At 37.4% G+C, this 9,127-nt stretch overlaps 1 non-coding gene across 1 annotated transcript; it reads left to right on the top strand.

Moving 5' to 3' along the window:
- The first annotated feature begins 791 nt into the window (after nt 1–791).
- On the top strand, nt 792–899 carry LOC112725026 (small nucleolar RNA R71). The gene has a single exon (XR_003164157.1). It is a non-coding gene; the product is annotated as a small nucleolar RNA R71 (small nucleolar RNA).
- The last annotated feature ends 8,228 nt before the right edge of the window (nt 900–9,127 follow it).

Raw genomic sequence — 9,127 nt, 5'->3', positions numbered from 1 at the left:
GTGCACCGTGCGCATGCGCGCCCCTATGTGCGAATGCAACTTTGACAAATCTTATATTATTTCGAAGTCCCAGATGTTAGCTTTCCAACGCAACTGGAACCGCATCATTTGGACCTCTGTAGCTCAAGTTATGGTCGTTTAAGTGCGAAGAGGTCGGCTTGACAGCTTTTGCGATTCCTTCATTTCTGCATGAGTTCTCCATTTTTACATGCTTTTCCTTCATTCCCTTGATCCAATCTTTGCCTCCTAAATCTGAAATCACTTAACAAACATATCAAGACATCCAATGGAATCAAAGGTAAATCAAGATTAAACAATTAAGGACCTAAAAAGCATGTTTTCACTTTTAAGCACAATTAAAGGAGAATTTACAAAACCATGCTATTTTATTGGATAAATGGGAGAAAGGTTGACAAAACCCTCTAAATTGAACACAAGATAAACCCTAAATATGGGGTTTATCAAGCTTCCTTGGTAGTGACGGACGCAGCTTGCATTCCAGTCAGACTTTGAGAAATCATATTGACTTGCTGAGTCAATATTTTATTCTGAGCCAATATTGCATTCAGAGTATCAACCTCAAGAACTCTTTTCTTCTGAGTTGTCCCATTATTCACAGGATTTCTTTCAGAAGTGTACATAAACTAGTTATTTGCAACCATTTCAGTGAGTTCTTGGGCTTTTGCATGTGTCTTCTTCAGATGAAGAGATCCTCCAGCAGAGTGGTCCAATGACATCTTGGACAATTCAGACAGACCATCATAGGATATACATAAGATGCTCCATTCTGAAAGCATGTCCGAAGGACACCTTCTGATCAATTGCTTGTATCTTTCCCAAGCTTCATAGAGGGATTCACCTTCCTTCTGTCTGAAGGTTTGGATTTCCACTCTAAGCTTGCTCAACTTTTGAGGTGGAAAGAATTTGGCCAAGAAAGCATTGACCAACTTTTCCCAAGAGTTCAGGCTTTCTTTAGGTTGTGAGTCCAACCATGTCCTAGCTCTGTCTCTTACAGCAAAGGGGAAAAGCATAAGTCTGTAGACCTCAGGATTAACCCCATTGGTCTTAACAGTGTCACCGATTTGCAAGAACTTAGCTAAGAACTGATGAGGATCTTCCAATGGAAGTCCATGAAACTTGCAATTCTGCTGCATTAGAGAAACTAATTGAGGCTTAAGCTCAAAGTTGTTTGCTCCAATTGCAAAAATTGAGTTGCTTCTTCCATAGAAGTCAGAAGTGGGTGCAGTAAAGTCACCAAGCATCTTTCTTGCATCTCCACCATTGTTATTGGGTTCGACCATCTCTTCTTCTTTTTCAAAAAATTCTATCAGGTCCTCTCCAGAGTGTTGTGCTTTAGCTTCTCTTAGCTTCCTCTTTAGAGTCCTTTCAGGTTCCGGATCAGCTTCAACAAGAATGTTCTTATCCTTGCTCCAGCTCATATGAAAAAGAAGAGAACAGAAAAGAATAGGAATCCTCTATGTCACAGTATAGAGATTCCTTTATGTGAGTAGAAAAAGAGAAAAAATAGAATGAAGAAAGGGAGAAGAAGAATTCGAACACAGAGAGATGGGGAGGGTTCGAATTATAAGAAGAAGAGAAGTGTTAGTAAATAAATAAATAAATAGAAAGAGATGAGAGAGAGAGAGTATTCGAAAATTAATTCAAAAGAAAAGAAAAATATTTTTGTTTTTATTTTAATTAGAGGTTAGAATTTGAAAATTTAAGAAGAGAATTAAAATTAAATTAAAATTTAAAACAATTAGTTAATTAAAAGAAATTTTGAAAAAGAGATTAATGATTTTCAAAAATTAGAGAGAGAGAAAAGTAGTTAGGTAGTTTTGAAAAAGATAAGAAATAAAAAACTTTTAAAATCATACAAAAAGTCAAGTAGTTAATTGAGAAAGATTTGAAAATCAATTTTGAAAAGATAAGAAGTTAGAAAAAGATTTGAAATTAAGTTTTGCAAAAAATATGATTGAAATTTATTTTGAAAAAGATTTGAAAAGGAAATTAAAAAGATTTGATTTTTGAAATTAAAGTTGATTACTTGACTAACAAGAAACTAAAAGATATGATTCTAGAATTTAAAGATTGATCCTTTCTTAATAGGCAAGTAACAACTTGAAATTTTTGAATCAAAATATTAAATGTGGCATTAAATTCGAAAATATGAAAAAATAAGAAAAAGATTTTGAAAATCAAATTTTTAAAATTTTCGAAAAAACAGGAAAGAAAAATGAAAAAGGTTTGATTTTTGAAAAAGATTTGAAAAAGATAGAATTTTTAAATTGAAATTTTGACTTGACTAACAAGAAACAACCAAATTTTAAAAATTTATGACTAAATCAATTCAAAATTTCGAAAATTATGAGTGAAATAAGGGAAAGATATTAGTTTTGATTTTTTGAAATTAATGAGGAGAGAGAAAAACAATAAAATGACACAAAACATAAAAATTAAGATCAAAACACATAATGCATGCAAGAACACTTTGAATGTCAAGATGAACACCAAGAATACTTTGAAGATCATGATGAACATCAAGAACATATTTTTGAAAATTTTTAAGAAAAGAAACACATGCAAGACACCAAACTTAGAAATTTTTAATGTTTAGACACTATGAATTCGAAAATGCATATGAAAAATAAGAAAAGACATAAAACAAGAAAAATTAAAGATCAAACAAAGAAAATCATCAAGAACAACTTGAAGATCAATGAAGAACACAATGCATGAATTTTTGAAAAATTAAGAAAATTAAAAAGATGCAATTGACACAAAACTTAAAATTTGACACAAGACTCAAACAAGAAACACAAAATTTTTGATTTTTATGATTTTATTAAATTTTTTTGTATTTTTCGAAAATTATTTTGGAAAAAGAAAATAAAGGGATACAAAATTTTTAATAAGAATCCCAGGAATCATGCAATGTTAGTCTAAAGCTTCGGTCCAAAAGATTAGACATGGCCAAATGGCCAGCCAAGCTTTAAGTGAAAGCTTCGGTCCAAAAGATTAGACATGGCCAAATAGCCAGCCAAGCTTTAGCATAAAACATACAAGCATGTCAATGAGAAGTGGAAGCCTCAGTCCAAAAGATTAGACATGGCTTAACAGCCAGCTAAGCTTCACATATCTCATGAAACTCTAGAATTCATTCTTAAAATTTCTGAAGATCATATATTTTTTTTGATTTTTCGAAAATAAAAATAAAAAGCGTAAACATAAAATAAAATTACCCAATCTAAGCAACAAAATGATCGTCAGTTGTCCAAACTCGAACAATCCCCGGCAACGACGCCAAAAACTTGGTACGCGGAATCGTGATCTCACACTTTTCTCACAACTCCGTGCAACTAACCAGCAAGTGCACTGGGTCGTCCAAGTAATAAACCTTACGTGAGTAAGGGTCGATCCCACGGAGATTGTCGGCTTGAAGCAAGCTATGGTCATCCTTGTAAATCTCAGTCAGGCGGATTCAATTGGTTATGAGGTTTTGATAATTAAAATATAAATAAAACATAAAATAAGATAAAGTTACTTATGTAATTCATTGGTGGGAATTTCAGATAAGCGTCTGGAGATGCTTTGTTGCTTCTGAATCTCTGCTTTCCTATTGCTTTCCTCCAACCATGTGTTACCTCCTTCCATGACAAGTTGTAAGATCCTCTCAGTGAAAATGGTCCTCTACGGTTTCTGCACGGCTAATCAACTGTCAGATTTCTCGTCTCGGATGAAAAAATACTAGGTACAGCTACCGCATGGCTAATCATCTGTCAGTTCCCGCTAGGGTCGGAATAGAATCCATTGATCCTTTTGCACACTGTCACTTGCGCCCAACATTCGCAGGTTGAAGCTCATCACAGTCATCCCTTCCTGGATCCTACTCGGAATACCACAGACAAGGTTTAGACTTTCCGGATCCCAGGAATGGCTACCAATAATTCTAGCCTATACCACGAAAATACTAATTTCACGGACTCGGTCCGTGTATTAGATATCCAAGAGAATATACTCCAGCTGCGTCCAATGACTACGTTGAACATCATGTAGACCGCTTTGTGGTTGTCTGGCACGCGATCTTGGCTAAGCGAGTAACGAAGATTGGGTGATTGTCACGGGTCACCCCTTTATTTTGACTTAACTGAATTAAGTACGAGAGTATATCTTGGAGAAGAAGTAGGCATGAATTGAATAGAAAATAGTAGTAATTGCATTAATTCATGAAGAACAGCAGAGCTCCACACCTTAATCTATGGGGTGTAGAAACTCCACCGTAGAAAATACATAAGTAAAAAGAGGTCTAGGCATGGCCATGAGGCCAGCCCCCAAACGTGTACAATGGCATAAAATGTGTTCCAAAGCTGATAAAAGATAAGTCTCAAAACGTAGTTTTTACACTAAACTAGCTACTAGGTTTACAGAAAATGGGTAACTAAGTGCAGATAGTATAGAAATCCACTTCTGGGGCCCACTTGGTGTGTTCTTAGGCTGAGCCTTGAGCTTTACACGTGCATAGGCTGTTTCTGGAGTTAAACGCCAGCTTTGGTGCCAATTTGGGCGTTTTATGCCAAGATGTTTTAGGCTGTCTTTGGACGTCAGTTTAGGCAATCAAATCTCTGGCAAAGTATGAACTATTATATATTGCTGGAAAGCCCAGGATGTCTAATTTTCAACGCAATTAAGAGCGCGCCAAGTGGGCTTCTGTAACTCCAGAAAATACACTTCGAGTGCAAGAGGGTCAGAATCCAACAGCATCTGCAGTCATTTTTCAGCCTCTGAATCAGATTTTTGCTCAGGTCCCTCAATTTCATCTAGAAAATACCTAAAATCGCAGAAAAATACACAAACTCATAGTAAAGTCTAGAAATGTGATTTTTGAATAAAAACTAAAAAAAATATAATAAAAAGTAACCTAAACATACTAAAAACTATGTAAAAACAATGCCAAAAAGGGTATAAATTATCCGCTCATCAGTGGCTATTTGCGCAAACGACGCGCATGCGTGGTGCACGAAATTGTGATCATCAACAATGGCACCAAAGACTTGGAGCTCTCAAATGTGAATCACACTTTGTCACAATTCCGCACAACTAACCAGCAAGTGCACTGGGTCGTCCAAGTAATAAACCTTATGTGAGTAAGGGTCGATCCCACGGAGATTGTCGGCTTGAAGCAAGCTATGGTCATCTTGTAAATCTCAGTCAGGCGGATTCAAATGGTTATGGAGTTTAAGGTGATGAAAATAAACATAAAATAAAGATAGAGATACTTATGTAATTCATTGGTGGATTTCAGATAAGCGTATGAAGATTCTTTGTTCCCCTTGAACCTCTGCTTTCCTATTGCCTTCTTCCAATCATTCATACTCCTTTCCATGGCAAGCTTTATGTTGGGCATCACCGTTGTCAATGGCTACATCCCGTCCTCTCAGTGAAAATGGTCCTGATGCTCTGTCACAACATCGGCTAATCAGCTGTCGGTTCTCGATCATGTCAGAATAGGATCCATTGATCCTTTTGCGTCTGTCACACACCCCACAATCGCGAGTTTGAAGCTCGTCACAGTCATCCCTTCCTAGATCCTACTCAGAATACCACAGACAAGGTTTAGACATTCTGGATCTCAGGAATGGCCGCCAATAATTCTAGCCTATACCACGAAGGTTCCAATCTTAGATTAGAAACCCAAGAGATACGCATTCAAGCCATTGCTAGTAGAACAGAGGTGGTTGTCAGGCACATGCTCATAGGTGAGAATGATGATGAGTGTCACGGATCATCACATTCATCAAGTTGAAGAACGAATGAATATCTTGGAGAAGAAATAGACTTGAGTTGAATAGAAAAATAATAGTACTTTTATTAATTCATGAAGAACAGCAGAGCTCCACACCTTAATCTATGGTGTGTAGAAACTCCACCGTTGAAAATACATAAGAACAAAGTCTAGTCATGGCCGAATGGCCAGCCTCCAAATGTGTCTAGGGACTAAACGTCCGAAGATGAAAATACAATAGTATAAGGTCCTATTTATAGAGAACTAGTAGCCTAGGGTTTACAGAAATCAGTAATTAATGCAAAAATCTTCTTCCGGGCCCACTTGGTGTGTGCTTGGGCTGAGCATTAAAGCTTCCATGTGTAGAGACTTTTCTTGGAGTTAAACGCCAACTGTTGTGCCAGTTTGGGCGTTTAACTCCAGCTTTTGTGCCAGATTTGGGAGTTAAACGCCAGAATTCTTGAGCTGATTTGGAATGCCAGTTTGGGCCATCAAACCTTGGGCAAAGTATGAACTATTATATATTGCTGGAAAGCCCAGGATGCCTACTTTCCAACGCAATTGAGAGTGTGCCAATTGGGCTTCTGTAGCTCCAGAAAAGTCACTTTGAGTGCAGGGAGGTCAGAATCCAACAGCATCTGCAGTCCTTTTTCAGCCTCTGAATCAGATTTTTGCTCAGGTCTCTTAATTTCAGCCAGAAAATACCTGAAATCACAGAAAAATACAAAAACTCATAGTAAAGTCTAGAAATATGATTTTTAAATAAAAATTAATAAAAATATAATAAAAACTAACTAAAATATACTAAAAACATACTAAAAACAATGCCAAAAAGCGTATAAATTATCCGCTCATCACAACACCAAACTTAAATTGTTGCTTGTCCCCAAGCAACTGAAAATCAAATAGGATAAAAATAAGAGAATGTACAATGAATTCCAAAAAGATATATGAAGATCAGTATTAATTAGATGAGCGGGGCTTTTAGCTTTTGCTTCTGAACAGTTTTGGCATCTCACTTTATCCCTTGAAGTTCAGAATGATTGGCTTCTATAGGAACTCAGAATCCAGATAGTGTTATTGATTCTCCTAGTTAAGTATGTTGATTCTTGAACACAGCTACTTTATGAGTCTTGGCCGTGGCGCTAAGCACTTTCTTTTCCAGTATTACCACCGGATACATAAATGCCACAGACAAATAACTGGGTGAACCTTTTCAGATTGTGACTCAGCTTTGCTAGAGTTCCCAATTAGAGGTGTCCAGGGTTCTTAAGCACACTCTTCTTTTTGCTTTGGACCTCGACTTTAACCGCTCAGTATCAAGTTTTCACTTGACACCTTCATGCCACAAGCACATGGTTAGGGACAGCTTGGTTTAGCCGCTTAGGCCAGGATTTTATTCTTGTGGGCCCTCCTATCCACTGATGCTCAAAGCCTTGGATCCTTTTTTATCACCTTGCCTTTTAGTTTAAAGGGGTATTGGCTTTTTCTGCTTGCTTTTCTTTTTCTTTCTTTTTTTTTCTCTTTTTTTTGCAAGCTTTTCACTGCTTTTTCTTGCTTCAAAAATCAATTTTATGATTTTTCAGATCATCAGATAACATTTCTCTTTTTTTTTTCATTCTTTCAAGTGCCAAAAATTTTAACATTCATAAACAATCAAATTCAAAAATATGCACTGTTCAAGCATTCATTTAGAAAGGCAATAGTATTGCCACCACATCAAAATAATTAAAATGTTTTAAAATTCGAAATTCATGCACTTCTTTTTCTTTTTCAATTAAAAACATTTTTCATTTAAGAAAGGTGATGGATTCATTTTCATAGCTTTAAGGCATAGACACTAATGATCATGTAATAAAGACACAAATATAGATAAACATAAAGCATAATTTTCGAAAAATAGGAAAATAAAGAACAAGGAAGTTAAAGAACGGGTCCACCTTAGTGATGGCGGCTTGTTTTTCCTCTTGAAGATCTTATAGAGTGCTTGAGCTCCTCAATGTCTCTTCCTTGCCTTTGTTGCTCCTCTCTCATGGTTCTTTGATCTTCTCTAATTTCATGGAGGAGGATGGAATGCTCTTGGTGCTCCACCCTTAGTTGTCCCATGTTGGAACTTAATTCTCTTAGGGAGGTGTTTATTTGCTCCCAATAGTTTTATGGAGGAAGATGCATCCCTTGAGGCATCTCAGAGATTTCATGATGAGGAGTTTTCTCATGCTCTTGATGAGGTTCTCTTGTTTTCTCCATCCTTTTCTTAGTGATGGGTTTGTCCTCATCAATGAGAATGTCTCCCTCTATGTGAATTCCAACCGAATTGCAAAGGTGACAAATGAGATGAGGGAAGGCTAACCTTGCCAAAGGAGAGGACTTGTCTGCCACCTTGTAGAGTTCTTGGGATATAACCTCATAAACTTCCACTTCCTCTCCAATCATGATGCTATGTATCATGATAGCCCGGTCTATAGTAGCTTCGGACCGGTTGCTAGTGGGAATGATTGAGCGTTGGATGAACTCCAACCATCCCCTAGCCACGGGCTTGAGGTCATGCCTTCTTAGTTGAACCGGCTTCCCTCTTGAATCTCTCTTCCATTGAGCGCCCTCTTCACATATGTCCATGAGGACTTGGTCCAACCTTTGATCAAAGTTGACCCTTCTAGTGTATGGGTGTGCATCTCCTTGCATCATGGGCAAGTTGAATGCCAACCTTACATTTTCCGGACTAAAAATCTAAGTATTTTCCTCGGACCATTGTAAGCCAATTCTTAGGGTATGGGTTCACACTTTGATCGTGGTTCTTGGTGATCCATGCATTGGCATAGAACTCTTGAACCATTAAGATTCTTACTTGTTGAATGGAGTTGGTGAGAACTTCCCAACCTCTTCTTTGGATCTCATGTTGGATCTCTGGATACTCGCCCTTTTTGAACTTGAAAGGGACCTCGGGGATCACTTTCTTCTTGGCCACAACTTCATAGAAGTGGTCTTGATGCACCCTTGAGAGGAATCTCTCCATCTCTCATGACTCGGAGGTGGAAGCTTTTTCCTTCCCTTTTCTCTTTCTAGAGGTTTCTCCGGCCTTTGGTGCCATAAATGGTTATGGAAAAACAAAAAGCTTTAGCTTTTAACACACCAAACTTAGAAGGTTGCTCATCCTCGAGCAAAAGAAGAAAGAAGAGAGTAGAAGAAGAAAAAATAGAGGAGATTGAGTGGGCTTTGTGTTTCGGCCAAGGGGGAGAAGTAGTGTTTAGGTTGTGTGAAAATGAAAGAGTGAAGATGGGTTTATATAGGGATGAGAGGGGTGTGTATGGTTCGGCTATAGAGGGTGGGTTTGGGAGGGAAAGTGGT

Source organism: Arachis hypogaea, chromosome 11 (assembly GCF_003086295.3).
Source record: "Arachis hypogaea cultivar Tifrunner chromosome 11, arahy.Tifrunner.gnm2.J5K5, whole genome shotgun sequence".
Lineage (NCBI taxonomy): Eukaryota > Viridiplantae > Streptophyta > Magnoliopsida > Fabales > Fabaceae > Arachis > Arachis hypogaea.
Note: the sequence above shows the minus strand (reverse complement) of the source record. Positions and strands in the feature narration are given on the sequence as shown.